This window comes from Anser brachyrhynchus, assembly GCF_964034855.1.
Source record: "Anser brachyrhynchus genome assembly, chromosome: 7".
Classification (NCBI taxonomy): domain Eukaryota; kingdom Metazoa; phylum Chordata; class Aves; order Anseriformes; family Anatidae; genus Anser; species Anser brachyrhynchus.
Genome location: NC_137701.1, coordinates 41,180,728 through 41,202,363, shown reverse-complemented (window position 1 = coordinate 41,202,363; position 21,636 = coordinate 41,180,728). Strand labels below are relative to the sequence as shown.

General features: G+C 49.4%; 1 protein-coding gene and 1 long non-coding RNA gene across 5 annotated transcripts in view; one reads left to right on the top strand and one right to left on the bottom strand.

Moving 5' to 3' along the window:
- Positions 1-11,040, bottom strand: part of GPD2 (glycerol-3-phosphate dehydrogenase 2) — a 59,411-nt gene extending 48,371 nt beyond the window's left edge. The window contains exon 1 of one of the 4 annotated variants that reach the window (XR_013953430.1): positions 10,386-10,571. The gene's annotated coding sequence lies outside the window, so the exon portion shown is untranslated. Of the gene's footprint in view, positions 1-4,112; positions 4,338-10,385; positions 10,573-10,907 lie in introns of those variants that run through there. The other 3 variants (XM_080599219.1, XM_080599218.1, XM_080599220.1) reach the window with 3 other exon arrangements.
- Positions 11,041-11,066: 26 nt separating this feature from the next.
- Positions 11,067-19,330, top strand: LOC308197919. The gene is made up of 6 exons (XR_013953433.1): positions 11,067-11,204; positions 13,900-14,009; positions 15,739-15,782; positions 16,247-16,373; positions 17,641-17,818; positions 18,354-19,330. It is a non-coding gene; the product is annotated as an uncharacterized lncRNA (long non-coding RNA).
- The last annotated feature ends 2,306 nt before the right edge of the window (positions 19,331-21,636 follow it).

The following is a 21,636-nucleotide window of genomic DNA, read 5'->3' as shown; positions in this document are numbered from 1 at the left end:
ATAGCCTTTCTTGGTCTCTATGTAGAGTATCACACAGCCCATTTAGCTCCTACTTCAGTTTTAAAAAGTACGAGTTTAATTTTTCCTTTTCATCAAGACCTGGGGGAGTCAAAGGGAAAGGCAACACAATCCCCCTGCAGCATCTCAAAGCAAACTCACCGCAGCCTCGGAAGCTACAGCAGCTCTGTAGGAGCGGGCCGAGCAGCGACCTGAAGGCAGGGAGCAGCCCGCTACCCCCAGCGCAGTGCTCCAGGAAGCAGCGACCTATGCCAGCTGCAACGCTGGCAGGCCACCCCGCACCTCCCCTGCACTACCTAGAATTAACAAAGTACCAGAATTGACAAAAACCACACCCTACAAACGCACACCCTACCACCTTCAGCCTGTCACTGATACAGCGTCCCCTCTACAGATGTGGGAATACCTATGGATACTCCTGAAGCCACAGCACAGTACGCACCTCACAGGAATTGAGGTGTGCCATCACCACACTTTCAACCTCCTGCAAAATAAGAAAAACAACACACACGACAATCAACATCAGCTCACATACTGTCTATGGCTGCACAAAGCATATGGCGATGGTGAACACATACACAGCATCCAAGCACTCTGTGTACTATACATTTCTACCATACGGTTTCTTCAAGCCGCTAGAATAATAACTCAGCTTTCAGAACGCAAACTGGTGGCAAGCGCAAAGCACTTTCACACACCTTACGCAGCGGCAGAGAATCGCTTCAAGTAGGACTACGAGACCCTAGCTTACAAATGCCTGCTCTGGGAACACAATATGCTTTACGATCCAAGTGAGTTTTAAAAGAACAAATTAGCATCCTCCAACGAGCCAGCTCACATGTCTGAAGAGATGCTGGCTTTCAAGAAAACAAATGGAAGCATGTCCACACGCTGCTTTTTGTAATCAAGTTCAGCAAAGGGCGATCGCTGAAGCACAAATCCCTACTTGTCCCAGTTCAGCTAACAATGAACAAGCTGCGAGCGCTGGCTCGGCAGCTGATATGAGGTGGCAAGAGCAGCCCGCACGCTCCCAGCCAAGCGCCGAACGGCGAGGCAGCCTCCGCCAGCAGGGCCAGCACCGGCCTGCGGAGCAGCAGAGCCCAGAGCAAGGTCACGAAGCCCAGGTGACCACCTCCTGCCTCCCATTCACCGCCCTCCTCAAGCCTCTTCCAAGACTTCCTCGTGCAGACCAGGTACGCACCTACCAGAGGTGAACCTCTGCATTCTCACTCACCGATTAAACACTAGCTCTCCCAGATAAGAGTTTGTTAAAACAATCCCCCACAACCACCACAAGAAGCCACCCACAACACCAGCTTCGATTCAAAAAGCATCTCTGTCATCAGCTCTAACGCAATACTACACCGACAAGCTAATAGCTTTTATTTAACCATTTCCTATACGAAAACCTCTGCTAGGAACCCAGCAAACTCCACTGCCGTTACATGCAGATGGAGGAGAATTTACTGCATACGTAACTTCAGAAGACTGACTGTCCTTTAAGAGATTATCAGAAGCAAATGAAAGCTCAGTTCAAAACTGGTTTCTACAAATTTTGGATGAGAAGTGCAGAATCTTTATGGTATAACAGACACTATTCTAGTCTTTTGGCATGCTAACCTTTTCCACCTTTAAATTTGTACCGGTGAAGCTGTTCACCCTACAGAACCCAGTGCAGGTTGCACAGCACGTGCGGAGGTCTGCGGAGCCCCACTGCTGCCCGAGAATGCTGATGCTTGGCCACAAGAAGTCAGACCCGGGGAGCCAAAACTCGCTGCCTGCCTGGCCGCGTCCACTGGCCGCAGAGCTGGCTTCCCTGCACGGAGCCATACAGCGGGTGCAGGTAACGATGGCGGGGAAAAAGCAAGAGACAAAGGTTTGAGTGTTCCTATACACCAGGCTGCAAGTCACAGAAGTAGGGCAGCTGCTCAAAAGCTGAGGTAAAAGCACTGAAGGAGGGAGAACCTGCCCGGACAGCCGTGGCAGCCACCTCTGCCACCTGAGCTTCCCGTCCCTACAGGGGAAGCGCGGCTGCCCACACAGCGGTACCGTACGGCGGGATCCAGCTGCCCGCCGCCTCCCACGGCCGAGCAGCGCGCTGTCAGCACACGCGTCAGGATTTGGAGGGCTGCAGCGAGCCTCCTCGCTCACACAGCCGCCTCCCAGCAGCTAAGGCAGCGCCAGGAGGCGGCCCACGCCAGCACAGCGGGGCGCGAAGGCGCACGTGCCTCGGGACTGCCTCACTGCTCCCGCACCCGTACCGACACCATCCCGCCGCGGGGACTGCGCCTGACCACGCCAAAACGACGTGCAATGTGCCACTAGGACGGTTCTGCCACGCTTTTGTTACTCGGTGACACCGGGAGGAGCCCAGCAGCTCAGTGCCCTCGCTCTGGCCGGGGTTGGGGCCCCCATCAGCACGGGGCCGACCCTCGGCCGCTGGGTGGCCAGGCCCGGCCCTCGGGCAGGCCGCAGGCAGCTCCGCGGAGGACAGAAATGAACGGCCACGTGCACCTTGCTCACCGTTGGTACGAATGGCTTCTTCAGGGACAGAAAGGGAAGCGCAGCTTAACATAAGCCACTCCAACACGAAGCTGGACAGGCATCCAAACCTGCAGACAGCACCTCCACACCCAGAACGTCTCAGTTTCATCCCAGGAGCCCGTTAGCCCATGTCCGAGCAGGCGTATCTGGGTTAGGCTGCTTCACCTCCAGGCAAGCAGAGCCCAGGACAAACGGCCATGGATAATTTTTTGTCTTTGCGGGGGTTTTTGCTGTTGCCTGCCCCTCCTGTGAGCAGGGCCCTGCCGCAGCGTGCTGCGCCCCCCGGCCCAAGCCCCCGGCTCCATCTCGGAAGGAGCTGCGCCGCGGGTGGCACGCAGCCAGCTCTGCCCCGGGCGGCTGGGGCTCTGCCGAGGCACCAACGCTGCCTCAACGCAGCCAAAGGGAAATTACAGGCTCCCTAAGTTCTTCAAGTTATGTCCCAGAATTGATGCTAAGGAGTACTGCGAGCACAACAGGATAAACCAGAGAGCAGAAGAGGAAATGGGAAAGAATGCAGCGCACATAGCTATGACAAGATTGTACACGAATGCTAAGGACACAGACAAGAGTCTAAGCTTAAAAACTCACCTATTGCAGTGGGTAATAAAACTCACCTCTCTTCCAAGCTGATATCAGTAACTTGGGATCAAATCTTCAAGTTTTATAGCAATATAAATTGTACAGCACAGCACAAGAAGCAGTGCAGTCAGAAATAAGTCACCCTTCTATAACACAGGTATTCTGAGTAATCGTTAAATGGCTCAAACAGCATGCAGCGTTTTGATGCTGTAAGCAGCCTGACACTGTAATCACCAGGTCAGGCAAGACTTATCTTTTGTTTCGATACAGGTTTTGATAAACAGCACCTTTAGACCCATGCCCTCAGCTCGGGGGCTGGCTGAAGTCCTTGACAGGCTGCGGAACGGGCTCAGGCAGGAGCAAGGAGCCCTCCGCCGTCACAGGGGCGGCCAGGGGCACGCCACGAGGAGTGGGTGCAGCACACGGCGTGATCTGTCCAGAAGCAAGCGACCCACGGGAAGGCTGCTCAGGGAGCCAGCTGAGCACCGGCAGATGCACGGTGACATCAGCTCAGACTCGTAGCTACAGCAAGATTCCCGATGGCAGCCTGGTGCTACCTTCTGAAGTTTAAGGGAAGAGAAAGAGCTAGTCTGCATCGAGTGGGAAACACACAAAAGGTTCATCAGGACAGATTCATACTTTGTTTCCAATAAGTCAATACAAACCATTTCGCAGTAAGAACTACTCCCTCCTGCACCGAGTTTCTCGACGAGTAATTGAGGGCACACTCACCACGATCGAGGTGCGTGGTTTCTCCCAAACTGCAGTCACTGCTGCCAGAAGCGCCCACCCCAGAGCTGCTGCCAGCGAGCCCCCGGGCTGAGCCCCCGCACCCACGGACCCCCGGGCTCCCACACCGCGGCCCAGGGCTGCGCTCCACCATTAACATGCCCCCCAGAGCAGAGCTCTCCTGCTCTGCTTTCAGCCCCGCATTTGAAAAAGAAACAAAAACCTTACAGAGTGCAACTTACATCCTGTTTTTTAAAAAATTATTTCAACACCCGTCTTCGGCAGAAGCTTCTGTACAGGGCGCCCCATATGACAAGTATCTGCCTCCCTGCAGTTCCCAGCAGGCTGACAGAAGTCCTAGGAGGAACTTGTCTTCATTTCCCGCAATGCCCAGCCCAGGCAGTTACCAGACAGCCTGCCTGTTGGCTGGGATCTTATTTTGGGTTGTGTAACGCTATGCCGCCTGCCAGCGCGCACACGCACCTACCAGGTCTCCCACCCCCTCCCAAGGTAGCCGGTATTTCTGTGCTCGGGTACCTTCTAATTATCAAGGTGTTGGGCTAGACCTAAGGAGGGCACGGGGAAAGTTGGTGGAAGAATGAGAGGAATGGAGGAGGAGGGAGCGAAGGCAGCGAGGGAGGATTCAGACGCAGTGCCGCAAGTTGGAGATCAAAGAAAGACGACTACTTTAGCAAAAATGCAGAGACAGATGGATACAAACTGTAAAGCTTTGCAATAAGTGTGACGCCCTGTATGCTGCCATCAGACATGGTGTATGAGACGCAAAACCTGTTAAATTAAGAGAAGAAATCCAATCTGTTATGTTGTATATCTGAGTGCTTTATGAGGCCATTACCATGGAATCTGGATGCTTCACATTCCGTTTTAAATGAACACATCTAATAAAGTGAGTCACTCAATGGAAGACTCAAAAATAGAAAACTTATAATCATCAGCGCTACAGTTTGCATAACTTGCCATTTGCACAGTAGCATTGTCTCATGTTTTTCATTTTTCCCAAAAGCTTCTCAGGTGCATTTCAGATGAGAGCCCCAGATCAACGAGAGCTCCGGGCTGAGCTGGGACCTTGCACTGCCTCTGCTTCTCCAAACAGAGGAAGACGCTATCCTCAGCTCCCTCTAATGCTGCTTTTGATCCTCCTTGCAGGGCTACTTAAAAGGTAGCCACTGTGATGGTGCGCAGAGCTGCAACAAGCCACTTAGGCCATAATTAGGACTCTTACTATGGGTAGTTTAAGAGTTTAAAGCAGTACTACTCAAGAGTGTGATGCTGACAGTTTGCAGCATGCATCAGTGGAGGAATGGCCAAAGAACATGAAAAAGAGGATGTGACCATATCGTATTAACACTCCCATGATAAGATCATCTACTAGCTCTAATGTAGCTGCTCTTATTTGCTTTTTAAAAGACCACAGTGGTTAGTACGTTACACAGCAAGTCAGACCACGCTAACTGAAGCGAACATCCTAGAAGCAAGTAATTAAAGCTTAAATGAACCAGCACTGGAGAAGCCTGCCCTGCAGCACTCCGAACAGCCAGCAGGCGTACCTCTCCCCAGGTTACCTGGGTCCCACCTCCTGGGCCGACCTCTGCTCTCTGTTACCTACCCAGCAATGACACAAAGGGGAGAACAAAGCAGCACGCTCCACAAGGCAACCAGAGCTTGTTATCTGCCTCTCTGGCCGCATGGGCTCTGACACACGTCCTCGTGACTTGTGCATCTAATTCCTGCAAGCCACAGCTATAAACAAAGCCACACACCAAGATAAGCTTCCAGTGGATACATAACGCAGCTGTCACTGAGACACTACTGAAGATGAGTGCTCCAGATCTTCTCCTAAAGCCTCTCATGTAGACTCCAAGTTCTTAAACAAGTTATGGCACTTTAATTAAAGTAATTACCCTCACCAACCAAGCACATAAACATAACCCATAATACACCAGGACAGCTCGCAGGGTTACCAGCCCCTTTAAGCCACAGACCACACCACGAATTTGTAAGTTCCCACACCCAAAACTCAGAAGCCCAAACCCCCCCCAGGCCAACTTCCACTAATTAGCGGAAGCAATGCAGCAGTTCACCATATGGGGAAAGGCCTTCCCACGCGCAAGTACAGGCACCCAGCACGGCTACCATGCCCAAAAGTAGCTGCATGGCATGTCACGCACAAAAATAAAGGAAAAACAAGGCAAAAAGAGTCATACTACCCTCATCCTTCTCTTGGTCCCCACTGCTTCAAGCTTCTTGATTCGCCTTTTGTACTTAGGTGACCAGGATCTTCCCACCAGGCGTTAGATGACACCCCAACTGCTTTAAGCACTATCCTACAAGGAATAAACTTTGACTTCTCTCTCCTGTATTTATATCTTTAGACCTAACCGCTTTTTCTCCTGTGTCACCACCACCCAAAAAAAGAAAAAAACCTCTTGCAGGTAACGAGGTGTGGAGGGTATCTAACTGATAAATATTCCTTGGCATTTCAGATAGCAATAATCTTGCCAGAAAAGGCAGCACGTTTCTGACAAGGAGGTGATACATACTTGTGGATGACAATTCCAAGCACTGTACCTCACAATTAACAGGAACATTTAGAAACACTGAGGCCATCCGTATTTTGGGCTTCCTCATCACATAAACATCACAACATATTTTACAAGTTTTACCAGGAAAGTATTTAAATTCCCTCCAGTCCTACTGAAACGTTACTTCAAACCCCAGCCACGCAAGGAGTGAGAAGCCTCGTCTCCAGCCTGGTTACTGACTAAATTTATGCAGAACGATTCTCATACGTTTTTGTTTGCCAACGTAGTCTTCCAGCTTAAATAGTTCAAAATAGTCATTCTTGCTCCCCACACGAGTGAGGATTTATACCAGCCATAAGATCCACCACGCACAGACAATACTAACTCGCAAATACTGTAAGTTACAGACAGTTATTGGACCGACGTTCACCCTTCTTTGTGCATATTCTTCAATCACCTCATATTTGATAGAGGTTTGGTTAGACAGCCCCACAAATTCAACTCGATCCTAGTACCTGCCAATGCCTACAGTTTCTTCCCTCCCTCTCTCCCAAGTCAGGCACTGGAGGAAGAAAGGTTTAATAAACAGTGGTTTGCTTATTACAAGATTGGGCACAGACCTGCATATACAAACAGGTACCTGCTCAAAAACAACTACAAATTAGGTAATTACTTAGGTGTGTCAAGGAAGTAGCCTAGTTTTGTACTCCGGGTTGAAGACTGAGAAACCCGATAGCACATGCAAATCCCATCCAAGCAGGAGGGGCACGCATTCAGAAGTCAGAACTAGCGCTTGGTTTGAGAAACACTTTGCTAAGCAGAAGAGTCCCAATCCAAGACTCAGTACCCAGCCAGCAGAGAAACAGCAACTCAGCATCCATCAGCGTTTCAATTTATAACTTGGGGCTGGCTCATCTGGCATTTGGAAACCCCCAAGACAGAGTTACAGTCACTTGGGAACCTAGCTCAAACACAGCTACTTAGGGATAAAAAATGCTTCTCCTTCTGCACTGCCAAAACCAATAAAATAAATCAATGCTACGATCCTGCAAAAGAGTTTTGATTGCAAGATGTTTGTTCATTATGTAACACAAAAATGTCTTCTAAAGTAGTGCTTTTTGGAAGCAAGAGTACCAGTGCACCTACGTTAGCAAGAGCCGAGGCACGGCTGCAGCGCAGCCCCACAGCAGAGGGCCGTTGCTGAGAACGGCCTCCAGGATACCCGCGGGCGTGCACACCGCTTGTCAGCGAGTAGCTCCAGCCCAGGCCCACCGACACCCATGAAGCAGTTGAGGCACATGAGGTCTTCCTTATTTAACGGGAGATCTTCCCACTTCTGTCTGATCTACTTAAGGTTGTTTTGCAGCCTCTACTCTAACTTTTATTTCACGTTCGTCTCCACCTCCAGTCCCAGTCATCCACCGACTGCTCGGTGCTCCCCAACTTCTGGGCGCACCCCGGGAAGGCAACAGGCCCGCAGGCAGGCCGGCCACGGGCAGCCCCCCATCCTCCGGGGGCAGAACCGCGCAGCCCCGCTCGCGCGAATGAGCTCCCACCGGCTGGAGCGGCACACCCGCCGTGACGCTGCCAATCCCCAGCAGAACAGGCGCAAACTGCAGGTGGAAAGCCAGGCAACGTACAGCAGGACTCAGCTAACGTATGCTGCACTGTCAGAGCCCTGTTTTAAATAAAGCACAGCATAGTCCCACATACTGGAAAAAGGTGAAACAACTCTTCGAATCCTGTTTGCCAGCACGTAAACACACACCACAACACGGCACCTGACAGAAGCGAGCTGCTGCTTAACAGAGCTAGCTGCAAATGAGAGCCCTTGTTTCAAAGCCAGAGATACTTACACTTGAAAGAAGAAAGCAACAGCTGCAAACTGGACATTGTGGGGAAAAAAAAATAAGCACATTTATTTTAAATATTTGCTAAAGTTTGCAGAGAATTGTGAAGGCAAACTAGAGAGCAGAAGGGAACCTGTATGAGCTTTCATTTGGAAAACTGGTTTGCGTTGAAGGCCTTTGAACCTATCCAGCTTCCTAAACTTCTAATAGGGACAGATTACCAGGCAGCAATGGATCTCCAGAGAAATTACTACGTTATGTAGTGAGGGCCTAGCTCATGAAGTTCTTTTTGCTATACTTCTGTGTATGCGTACACACATCATTACACAAAACAATGTGCACATCCGTTCTTTTTTATGGTTAATATAGAGGAGCTTAAACTGGATTATACTTAACCAGCAACACTTAAAGACCTTGAAATATCAGACTGACTCATCACTAGCTACTTATCAGTCACCACTCCCCATCACTAAGCATTTCTGAGGAACCGTACCTATAACCAAATGAGTAAAAGCAAAGGCCTGATTAACTTCAGTTAAAAATATACCATGCTCCTGACAGCCACCTCACCAAGCTTGTTCCTTATCCATGGTTAGAAGATTATCTTACGAAAGGACCTCAGAGTCTTCAGACTAATGGCAGTGTAATTACACTTGAGCAAGCCTCGCACGCAGGGAGCTCCCTGGCTGGAAATACAGAACAGCAGTAACGGTTCACAGAGAGCTCAGTACACAGGCAGACTACAAGTACAGAGAATGAAAATAAAACATACAGAGAAGCAGAGCCACAACCTGAGAACTAGCAGATGATAAATGTAAGAGTCCACAGCAGTAACAGATTCATGCACAGACCGCTCCAAGTCTTCAAAGCACAGCAGCCCCTGACTCTGCAGCTGCCCTGCCTTTTTTTATCTACCCGTTGGCTGCAACTGGCAAGCCTGGAGATGTGCTCCTGCGGCCGCTCCTCCCATAAATTCAATACCTTTGCCCCTTGAGAGGGCTCAGCGCAGCTGCAGCTCTCTGAAGTGAGGGCCTCGTACAGCAGTGAGGAAACGTTACTAAGTGCAGCTAGGAGCTGGGCACAGCACAACCCCGCAGCTACTTCAGAGCGGAGAAAAGAGCTCCCACCTCGTAGCAGCAGGCGGGAAGGAGCTTGCTTTCAGAGCATCCTTCCTACCAGGCTACAGTAAATAGCACGGTGAGTTCAGCAGGTACCAAATCCAGACGTTTTAAAGTCAGGGCCTCCACATGCACTCTTGTACCTTTTGCCCCACAGTAATGGTCTTACAAAGATTTACTGAAGTGACTGATTAGAAGAGATAAGAAGTCAGAACAAGTTCAAGAGTTACTTGTTACACTGGAGCACTTTCACCCAGAAAGGATCCCATGAAAGCACGCAATGCAAGTGAAGTAACCCTGCTTTCCTCCTCCAAAGTTCGACGTTACTACAGCCACGCTTACCCTGCGCCCAGCACCCACACTCACAGCCCTTACGCGTCTGTTTTACAACGGGGGGCTGCTCTAGGGGGTCAACAAGAGAAAGAAAGTCTGGAGACGGGTCCTGCAGAAAGGCCGCAGACGCCCGGCCGTCCGGCACCGCGGCGCGCAGGCAGCTGTGCAGCGGCACACAGCCGGGCTGCGCCCGCAGCCAGGAGCCGTGTCGGGGTGCTGAGCCCCCGCGCAGGGGCAGCGGCGCTGGGGGCTGCCGAGGGCTGCAGGCCGCCTTCCGAGAAGCGCCGCACGCTCTAAAAACGTGCTCATTCCTCCCAAACCTCCCTTGCGCCCCAAGGCTCTGGGAAGCCGGGGAGAGGGCCGGGAGCCCTCGGCAGAAGCGGGCCTGGGTCGGGTCGCGCCGCACACCCGGAGGGCAGGGCCCCGGGGCAGCTCAGCGCCGCAGGGATGCTCGCACCGCCACCGGCCCCGGGGCGGCCGCCCCCCGGAGCCCCCCGGCCGCGGGCAGCGCCGGGCCCCCAGCGCCGGGCCCCGCCGCCGCCCGGCCCCGCAGCGAAGCCGCCTCGCCGCCCGCCGCCCCCGTCCCGTCCGTGCCCGCCGCCCGCCCCGCTGGCCGGGCCCCGGTGCCCGTGCCGGCAGGGCTGGTGCAGGCGCTAGGCCCCGGCCCTTACCGCTCGGCCGCCGCCGGCGCGGCTGCTCCCGGAGGCGGGCGCTGCGAGAGGGGCGCGGAGCGGAGCGGAGCGGAGCGGCGGCCTCCCCGCCCCGGTCTATATTGGGCGCGCCCGGGGCCGGGCCGCGGCTGCCCGGATGGCGCCGCTCGGGGGCCGCCCGGCCCGGCCCGGCCCCTCCTGCCCTTCCCGGCCCGGCCCGGCCCGGCCCCGCCGTCCCGCCCGGCGGGGGGCGGTGAGCCCGGCCCGGCCCGGCCCCGCCGAGGCCCGCAGCACGGCCGTGGCACCGCGGCGCTGGGGATCCCGGCGTGCCGGCCTGCGGGGCGCTGCCCCTGGGGCGGGAGCGCTGCCCGGGCAGCCGCCTGCGCCTCTCGTGGGGCCCCAGGCGGGCGCCCAGCTGACAGAGCTGGTAGCGGGGAGCGGGCTCCTGGCTGTGGTAGGGCCACCGCAGGCAGGATCCGGATGATTTACAGAGGCACTCGTACAGTTCTTGCCCAGAAAAGCACCACACCTCGGAGGGGTCACCTTTGTGAAAGAGGTGGTGCGTGACGGGCGTGCAGAGCCAGGTTCACATTTCGTTACTTTCAGGTTTCTCCAGCAGCCCTCGTGTGCCGTGAAGCTGGCGAAGAAGCTGCATCTGTGGCTGCCTCTCAGTGACCTGATACATCTACCCTCCTCCTTGAACTGCAGTTTCTTACGAAACCCTGCTGACGTACTGATTTTTACTGGACTTGGCAGAAGCACCATGTAGCAGTTAATCCGAGCCTTAGCAGATAAGAAGGCAGACTTCCCACCTTCGGGCGTGCTGCGTCTGGGGCACAGGTAACGAAGCCCACCATGTGAGGGACATGCGAGGGAACACCCCCACAGGTGCTGGGCCAGGGGATCGCGCTTCGCTTTTGCAGCGCAGGGCTTGCAGGCTTGTTTTTCCCTGTTGAGGCTTTCCTGAACTGAAAGCTTCCCAATTCTTTAGCTCTCCAAAACAGCAAATCTCCAATCTTGAACTTCCAACAATTAAATCAGGCACTTGCCCTGTGAGGCTTGGAAGTGAGGTGTGTGACATAGCAGTGGGTGACACCTGGAGACATTTTGTGTATCTTTGTTCTGTTCTCTGCCTTCTACTTGGTGATAGCCAGTGGCGGGCCTTGGAAGAGCACCTGTCACAGGCTGTGGCTGGTAGTGGCTCTCTGTTCCTCATCCTGGTCCCCATGTGCCAGCCTCCTAGGGACACGGCCGGCAAACACGGCTGTGTGTTTTTGGGAGTCACCTGGAGACTCCTGGCTGTTGCTTCTTTTGCAGCGAGAAAGCCAGACACGCGATAGTAATACACCAGGATCTTCCTCCCCCTCTAAAACTCATTGCTGAACTTTCGGCTGCGCTTTTCCCAGCAACTGTAGGTTGTAGTGCCCTGCAGCTGTGGTTCCACAGGTGTTTAGGATCTCCTTTTCCACACTAGACCAAAGCACTAGCTGATCCTGCGGCTGTGTCCCCAGACGCCCCGCCGTGGGTCTGTCTGTGTCCAGGCACAGCCCGCCTCAGCTGCCCGACACAGCCGGTGCCACAGACGCAGGGCCCCTGCGCGCCCCGGGCACGGCGCTGCCCGTGTGTCCCTGCTTTCCAGGCATACGGGGATCAGCTGTCTCTAACCATGCTTCTTGGCTGCCTCCCAGAAACTGCTTTTATTGCCGTTCTTCCGTGCTCACTGCTTAGTCAACATGCTTTACAGGCAGCATGAGACGTGTTTTCTATCAGGCACAGAAAAACAAGCTGCTGCCGCGCTGAGCGATGGGGCACAGCTCCCTCCCACACGGCGGCCTTGAGGCACGCTCCAGTCACCTGTTGGCCGGCTGAATGTCAGCGACAGGTCCCATCTGAGGAGGCCGTAGGAACCTAATCCCTCCCTCTTGGGTCAGATATAACTGCATGAGCTAAATTGGATGCTGCAATAATAAATGTATGGCTATCAATTCTCTAGGTGGCATTTAAAGTCAGTAAACAACTGCAAGGGTTGGCTTTCAGAAGTTTTGCAAAGTAAGTGATATTCAGGCTGGAAGTAGTTTTTACACCAGACAAATTAGGAGACTTGGTAGTGCTTTTAAAAGAAAACAAGATCTCCAGTGACAGAGGGAATTAGTGCACTCCATAGATACTCAGGTTTAGAGTCCATTCCATGGGAATACCTCAACTGAACAGAAGGAACTGAAAATGAAAGAAAAAGCCCCAGGAGATTATGGATTAATTCTTTTTCTTCTTGTTTTTCTTTTTGCTTTTCTTTTTTTTTTGGTTGGTTTTTCTTTTTCTTCTTTTTAATTTTTTTCATTTTTCTCTTTCTTTTCTCTTTTTCCTTTCCTTTTCTGTTTTCTTTCTCTCTCTTTCTTTTTCTCTTTCTTTTTCTCTTTCTTTTTCTCTTTCTTTTTCCTTTCCTTTCCTTTCCTTTCCTTTCCTTTCCTTTCCTTTCCTTTCCTTTCCTTTCCTTTCCTTTCCTTTCCTTTCCTTTCCTTTCCTTTCCTTTCCTTTCCTTTCCTTTCCTTTCCTTTTCCTTTCCTTTCCTTTCCTTTCCTTTCCTGTCCTTTCCTTTCCTTTCCTTTCCTTTCCTTTCCTTTCCTTTCCTTTTCCTTTCCTTTCCTTTCCTTTCCTTTCCTTTCCTTTCCTTTCCTTTCCTTTCCTTTCGTGAGAAAGGTATAAGAATAATTGGGCTAGGAAACAAGGATTTTCACTCCTAAATGTTGTCTACCTGGATGTAGCTGCCTTGTCAGCATCAATTTATGGTAAATTTTGATCAATTCAAAACAAGACAGTGTATGGTGTAAAATGTGTCTACATCCAGTTTCTAGGGAAGCACATCATGCATTCCAGAAATTCTGTGTTTCATGAACTCTTCCAAAGCAACAAACTCATGAAGGGGATAAAAAATCCTGTGCTGCTTGTCACATAAAAGGGAAATCCCAGAAGGACTGAAAACTTTTATGAGGATCACATCTCATTCCAGGATGGGTTCTTCAAACGCTCCAGACCCAGCTACCAACAAATGAGGGAAGGACGGACGGTTCTTTCCTCCCTTGATTAGGCTTTCCACCAACAGCTGTGATTTTGTCTTGGTTACTGGTTGGTAAAAACTGGTCTTCATAAGTTTGAGTAGTGCAAGATTTTTACAAGGCTAAGCAAAACCTGGAATGCCTTGATGTATCACAGAATTCATCCCTCTTGAGTGCGTTTTTTATTTCATGTCTGGATCAAAACATTACCTCCCTAGTCTGCGTGCGTGTGGCTTGGTCCCTGGGACACCTGCCAAGACAAGAATTTTGGATGCCTGCAATCATGTGCCCAGCAGGTGTAAATTGTGTTCAGGGAGAGTTCACCTTTTGTCCTTAACCCCAGAGGCAGTTTCTCTTCATTAGCAAGGGAAGATAGAGAAAGAGATTATCATCATTTCCTGACTGCATGCCAAAGTTATGTATCATGAGAAGAAAATCTGTTCATACATTCACAAATATGTTTTCTCCTACTCTGTCTTTAGGAAAATGTCTTTGTGAGGAGCGAGGGGTAATAATCGTAGAGAAGTTGAAAGAAGTGACAGAAACAGAAACAGAATCTCTCAGCTGCGATTTTTTTAAAGCAGGATGCATGGTAGGTCCCACCCCTGGAAAATAAAAGTACTTAGTCACGGCTGTGATTGAACATTTTACAGTGTTCCCAGCTCTGGCTGCTGGTATCAGGTGTCATTCGGAAATACAACTGCATTGCTTCATACCACATGCTCGCTTTACCAGCTGCAGCAGGGCTGTATTGCTTGCGTTTGAATATTTCCCCCCTACACTCAGCAGATAAAAGGCCCACCGCGTTTCTGTGTGTGTGCCTGTGTTTGTGTGCATGTCTGAAAAGAGAAAGAGGCTCATTTTTCTATTAAAACGGAAGTAATGTGTTATCATCATAATTATGTCTTATTGTTTGCTGTTATATAAAGATAACAAATCAGGGCTGAGTCACAGAAGCAAATGCAAAAATTGCAGTTTTAAAAGAATAAGGTCACAGGTCACATTATTTGTTGCAGAACAAACACAATAATTAATTGGCCTCTCCCTGCAATGGTAGCGCAGGCATCTTAACTACAGGAGAGCCAGGAAATGGTACGAAGCGATGTGCAGGAGTGCAGGCAGAGTACCAGTGTTTTTCTGGGGCTCAAACCTGAGCTAGGTCCAATAGGGAATACTAATTTAATTGGGAGAGAGAGAGAAGAGATGGGCGATATCTTTAGAAAGCTCGACTCTTTGGGCTACTTAAGTGTGTATTTTCTGTTGTTTATAAAGATTTTTATTGTGGTGGGAAATGTGAAAAAAAGCCTTTAAAATTTGTTTTCTCTTTACATATGCCAGAGGGAGGGATTATATTCAGAATGTGGAATAGAAAAAGCTTTTTGGAATTTGTGCTTTATTATTTTTTTCTCTGAGACAATGACAGACCAGCATCGCTGATGTGAATACACCCATTTGCTTTTTTATCCAGACATTTTCCCTATTGAATTGTTTAGGAAAAAAACTTAGAAAACCTGTCCAAAGACTTATACAATCACTTTCAAAGCCTTAGCCTAATATTCCAGTAATTAATGAAGAAATACAAGATTGGACTCTCTTCTTCTTTTTCTAATGTCCATTTCTCTAGCATTGCTTGGCTGATAGCTTTTGTTTGTCAGCATTTAAATAATAACTGGGACAAATATTTTCAGGGTGTCCACAGATTTGTAAGTGACCTATGCAGATCACTAGAAAACAAGCAAGCAAACAAACAAACAAAAACCACCAATAGTAGTGTTGGAAAAAGCTGTTTGAAAGATCCACATATATCGTACCAATTTGGGTTCTGTGACCTCCTGTAATACAGAACAATTCAGATGAAAACAAAGGGAGATGGGAAATTCTGGAAGTTTCCATTTCTCTTCCATTTGAAACACATAAACATTGCTAGATGTAAATGACTTCTGTTGATGTGTGAAGGTTGTGGGTTTGATATCATGGCTCAGGTGCTTTTTAGCACTGCTTTTGACCACACTCGCTATCTTCCAGCTTCCCCGGAATTTAATATCGTACCTTTTTATCTACAGAAATATTTTCCCTGCAGATTTTAATAATTAATTGGGACAAGCCTAGTGGGTCTTGAGATAAACGTAAAAGAGGCAGCAGATACGTGTGACCAAGTGACCTTTTGCTGTCCTACCAGTCCCTGTGCTCTCCCTGCGCTCAAAGGGACACTGTCAAAATTGCTAGTCCTTAGAGCTGTAACCTGCCCTGACAAGTTGTTCTACATTATAAGTCTTGCCTAAAAGATCACCACGATTCTTTTGTTTGTTTTGTTTGAACAGTCTTTGCTGAAGGCTCCACAACGCAGATTCATTTGTCTTTTTAGGTAAGTAGATATTTTTAAGTGCCCAACTTACTCCCTGACCTGTTAAAATCAAGTTGATATGCACGTATTGTGCTCAGCGGAGGAGCTGCCAAGGGATGGTATAAATTTTCTGCACTTTGGAAAGAGAGACAAGAGGACGCTCTGGAAGCCTTTATTTAAGGAGGCTTTTAGAAACCATTTTGAAAGGCCTGCAGTTATTTATCATTATTTTGGGGCAGTAATAACTGTTGTCTGGATTTTCCTAGTACTATTAGGAATTAGGTACTGGTCAGTTAAGGAAGGGGTGACCAGGCCATTTCTTCTTACAAAGAGGTATTTTATGTTTCAGGTCAGTCTGAATTATTCCCTAAGAATTATTTCTGACAAGAACTCCATTTAATACAGCGAGACATGAAAAGGTGAATCAGAGCAAACAGTAGAGGTACATTTGTAACATCTCACTTTTTTTTGGTATGCCAATGCAGGGATTGACGCAACTGCAATTTAAATGTGGGTGGCTGCACATCCATAATTGCGCTGTGTGACATGGGAATGTATGGCCATACCAGGTGGAGAAGAGGGGATGAACGCCATCTGCTTACTGTACCCCAGGTAATTTGCACCTGCAGTATTAAGCTTGATTTGAGCTGTTTTACCACTGCCTTTCTGTCAAGCCTTACCTTATTCCTAATGCAACTGTACCACCTGAACGTGAGCTGTTGGAGGCTAGAAGTGCCCCTGAGCGACGGCGTCCTCGTTAGAGGTGCATGGCAGGGTCAGCAGCAGCGCCCGGAACCCATCAGTTGTACCTTGCAGCAGCAGAGCCCCGTATGAAGATGCCGTGTCAAGAAGCAGCAAGATCAGAGCCCCTTTGAAGGAGACCTGGAATGGAAGGAAGTGTATTTGTCCCTTTTGGGGGGGATAAAAAGGCCTCAGAAAATACTTTTCTTTCTTCCTATAACAAGTTTTGCCTTCCTTGTTTCTGCTGAAGGTTTATAGCAGCTCCTGAAGCACCTGAAAGATTTTGAACTAAAATGAAGGGAATGATGGCCTGAGTCTCTAAAAAGATAATCCTCCTCATCTGTTCATTGGGTATTGGTTAGAAACGTACAAAAGTATATTCAGAATAATCTCAACTGAAAGTAGCTCCCTTGATGCTCCCTCGATGTTGTACAAAGCTGGATTCTTGATGCCATTCAAGCCATTTACTGAACTTCTAAAATTATGTATGTTTTATGGATGAAAGCTACAGAACACATGTTTTTATGAACTGTTTGTACTTAAATTTGTTGTAAGATAGTACATTCACTTAATATTCCTGTAATGTTCTGGTAGCCTTACTCAAAACATACCCTTCTGCACTGATTTTGCTGGGAGCGTTCTACAAGCCTTTGTGCTGATTAAGACAATAAACTCCGACGGATTCCTTGTCTCATTGGAATAGGATGTAGATAATTAATCAGCTGAACCAATCTCATGAAATATTCACCACTTCTGTGACTCTGGACTGTCATTTTCTAATATTATAGGTCTTGATCCTCTCCATTCAGCAGTCTCCAACGCAGTCATTTTTAAAGGGAAATTAAGTGCGAGCCTGTGTCATGCTGCTTGAAAAAGGGTTTCCGGAGCATGTTCTGGAGCAACATTCAAGCTCCAGCGAGCCAAAATCCTCCTGATTTACTGAGCTCTTCAGCCAATGTCCACAGATGCAAAACATTGTCTAACAGACATGGGAAACAGTTCTCTAAGTTACTAACTATGAGAGCAAGAACTGCTTTCATTTTTACTCTGGGAATGGCATGTTGTTGATAACTGTGCAAAGTTTGTTGCTGTGGTGAGTGTCTGTTTGATGATCCTCTAACAAGCAGCGATTCCACAGAAACACAGCCTCTTCTGCTTACCGCCTTGGTGGGCCAAGGAGAAGCAGCCCGAGGACTCTTCTGCCTTATGGAGCTCTGCTGGTTTCCACGTGGCTTTGGACAGATGTTGCCAGATCCGTCCCGCTGCCTGACCACCCCCTGCCGTCCAGGATCTCGGCTCAGCAGAACTGGAAGGAGGTAAGAGGATAAAAGTAAGGCGGAAACCATTTCATCAGCTATTGCTGTTTACCTCGGCATGGCTGTCAGATCTATTGAAACAGTACATTAGAGTCTTCTCAGTACGAGTATGTTTCACATCTGCCTAACTCTTTTGGGTTTTTCTGGTTCTGGGAAAACAGTTTTTCAGGGCTGACTGGTGAAATTGTAAGCAATAGCCTAAATAATAATTATTACTTGAAGAATTTATTGTGTTGCTTTCTGACAAAGGAAAATAGGAAGTTGAAGCTTAGAGGAAATGGGAGCTGTGATGGCCTTGTTACTGGCCTGCATTGGTCCACTGGGTCGAGGGTGACTGTGAAATAGCGGCCCCTAGTATCTGACAGGGTGACAGACAAACTGGTCTCACTTTTGTTTCCAGACTCAATGAGAATACAAGTTTTGTTCAGGTTCTGCTTTATTCATGCAGAAAATAGTCCATCCTCTCCATGAAGTGAGCATGCAATTGGAACAGTTAGGTAATAACTCCACAATTGATAAACACTGCTCTGCATAGGGAAGCCTACATTCTGGAATTGATACATGTTCACAGAGGAAATCAGAATGTTATCTGCAGTGTCAAATTGCTATTAATCCAAGAAGAAAAAACCTGCTTGCAACCTTTCATGAGAAGATTGGTGGTAGGTGTTCATCGTCTCGGGAGCACGTGTTTTAGCACAGCTGTTCTTCTCATGCACGCACCTTGATGTTCGCCTGGTGCAAAATGTTTAATGTTGCTTTTGCTTTAATTCTTTGTCTGGTGTGTGGCTGTTCTTGGGAGCATGTCCAAGGCAAACTAAATGCCGAGACCGCACATAGTTGATGGAACATGCCATCATTACACCACGGTGCAAACCATCTTGTACTGTAACTGGTGGCCTCCTCTGGCAACGTAAGGAATGTAGAGGAACAAACGTAAACCTCTTGCTGCTTCTTCTGAAAGCTTTTAAATGTAAAGCATGCTGGGTTTATTAAGCAGATCTATAGATTTTTTAATCTGTTAGAGGAAGGGTGCCTACAGGTGTGGCTAACTTTCTGGGAGTGTTTTATCGTGGGGATGGCGGCTGGGGCTGCTGGCCGTGGGCGTGCAGTTAGGAGGGACAGCAGCAGAGAGGAGAGCAGGGCGGCACTCAGCGCGCGCATTGGTGGTTCAGTGGTAGAATTCTCGCCTGCCACGCGGGAGGCCCGGGTTCGATTCCCGGCCAATGCAAGGTCCCTTTTATTTATTTATTTATTTTCCCATTCCGTTTCGCCGCAACCCGCTCGCTTTTGAGCTGCAGAGGAACCGCGGCCCCGCGCCGCTTCCCGCGCCGCGCCGAGGCGTTACCGGGAGGCAAAAAGCGGCGCCACCGGGCCCGGGCCGCGCCAGGCCCTCCCGCGGCGCCGGGGGGACGAGTCCCGCGCAAAAGAAGCCGCTGGAGATGCCGGGGATTGAACCCGGGACCTCACACATGCGAAGCGCGCGCTCTACCACTGAGCTACATCCCCGGCTGCTCGAGCCCTGCGCGCCGCGCTATGAGAGGGGCGGGCCCCGCCGCACGCTGAGGGGCCCGGGCCGCCGGCCCGCCGCGCGCACCGAGGCCCCGCCAGCCCCGGGCCCGGTGCCGGAGCTCCAGGCCGTGTCTCGGGGGCCCCGGCCCGGCCCTGACGGGGCCCGAGCGCCCCCGCTGGCAGCCTCGCCAAAGCCGCGAGGGCCCCGTCGGTCGAGGCCCGGGAGCCGGGGGGGGACTGCTAAGAATAGGCGGGGATGCCGTGTGCTAACGCACACATCCGTGTCAGCACCGTCTTCCGCTACCTCAGATTTTCCTAACAAATCTGCGGCTTCTAAGTCGTCAACTTGAGTGACTAGGTACCTCCTAACATAAAATGCACCTCTCCTGGGCTTGTTCCAACCTAAATGTGGACTTGGTGAAAACAGAGCCCTGCTACTAAAAGAAAATAAAAACAAACACCCGGGCTCTTCTGGTTGTGCATTCCCAGCAAAACCAGCAACTTCCATTAGCTTCAGTGGGAACTGTCTGGTCCCACACGCCTTTCAGATTTATTTTCAGAACCTGAGCACTGTCTCCGTAACAAGCGCTGTTCTGCCCTCAATATGCATCCACACTGTGGCACGTAATACTAGAGTGGGTTTAATTTATAGCACTACGACAAGCTGCCACAGGCAGCCGTGGATGTTTCAGCACTGCCCGCTGAACACTGCTCCTCCAGTGCTGCCGATTTTGAAATTCGTAACATCAACAACTCACATTTTCACTTGTCTTTTAACACAAAGCACAGAATAACAGTGGCTCATAACAGGACGGAGTTAAAGGTTCAGAGCAGGTTGACACCAATCCCTGAAATAAAAGCACAAAGCCATTAAAAACTTTTTTTTTTCTCCTTTAGTTTAGCCTTCTGTAGATCTTAGAATAGCAGAAAATGAATATGGTCTGAATGCAGGTATTACTGTGTCTGCATGGATGTGCAGCTCTGAGGGACAATCAATCCCCCTGTGAAACTTCCTCTTCGGGAGGCAGGTCACAGCAGAGCACATTCAAGTTGCTGAGAAGAGCAGGTACAGATCCAAAGCATATCAGCAAGTATTTAATTAATATTCCTGTGTTGCCCGTGCAAGAGTTTATGTGCAGCTTGTGTTATAGTGAAACAAAGTCTCTATCGCTGCTAGATCTAAATATCCTCTAGACCACCACCTAACAAATACAGAATAAATTGAGGTATTCAGGCAAGACTCAACACGTGGATCCTACAGGAGGAAATAATTTGCCTTACACTGAACTATACAGTAAATCAAAATGACCCATGTATAGCTATAAATCTCCCCAGTGGTAAACTCAAGCCTACCAACACTGCGTGTTCTTAAAACTTCAGAAAGCAGAAATCGAGAGCTGTTGCTGCCGTAGGAGCAATAAAGTTCCCAGTGATACTGCACACGCATTTCATGATCCTGACTGTCCGCACAGCCCTGGTCTTGTCCAGATGTCTGGAGGCAGCCTCTGGTTCCAGGAAACACTTTGTCATCTTGCACGGAGTAGTTTTTAATTCTGCTGTATGCCTCGGCACAAACTCAACATTCAGCTTTCTCAACAGCTCTCTCATAGGACTACATTCACCTCTTTGTGTTTGGGTTTCTATGCTGACATCAGGGAAAAACAATGTCACTCTGTTATCTGGCCGTCCCTCCTCTTGCGTTTCTTAGTGGGATTAACTCATTCCTGGTACCTCACCAATGGTACTCGCGTTTAACGGAGGCCTTCGTTGTCCCTCAGGATATGGTTTTCATTGAATCTGATCAAGATTTTGCATTTTTCATCAGTTCTCATTAAACACACGTTGAAGTTCACTCTGTATTTTCCACATCAATTTTTCTCCAAGCTGATGGATTCCGTTGATCCAGCCTGAAAAGAGCTCAGTTTCAAAGTTACCCAACGTACAGACTTCACAAGAACGATTCCAACAAAACTGTGAGGGGAGAGGCTTTTTTTTTTCTGATAGGGTTTCCTATGATTGCACTCGTTCCCGGAATTAAATGTTTGCAGTCAAAATTCCTTCTTAAAATAAACACACTAATTCAATAAAATACAGAACTAAAACACGGCACCATAGAACAAATATGCGAAGATAGTTCATTTCATCGATCCCATCCAACCATCCACGTTCATGGCTTTACACAGTCCGGCCTGAACAAGATCTCTGGTCTCAGCATGGGCCATCTGTCTTAATTTTTTGGTGCTGAAGGGCTGCGTACTGTCTCTTAGAAGTCTTGACCTATTGCCAGAGCCTGTTTTAATGGCACCAGA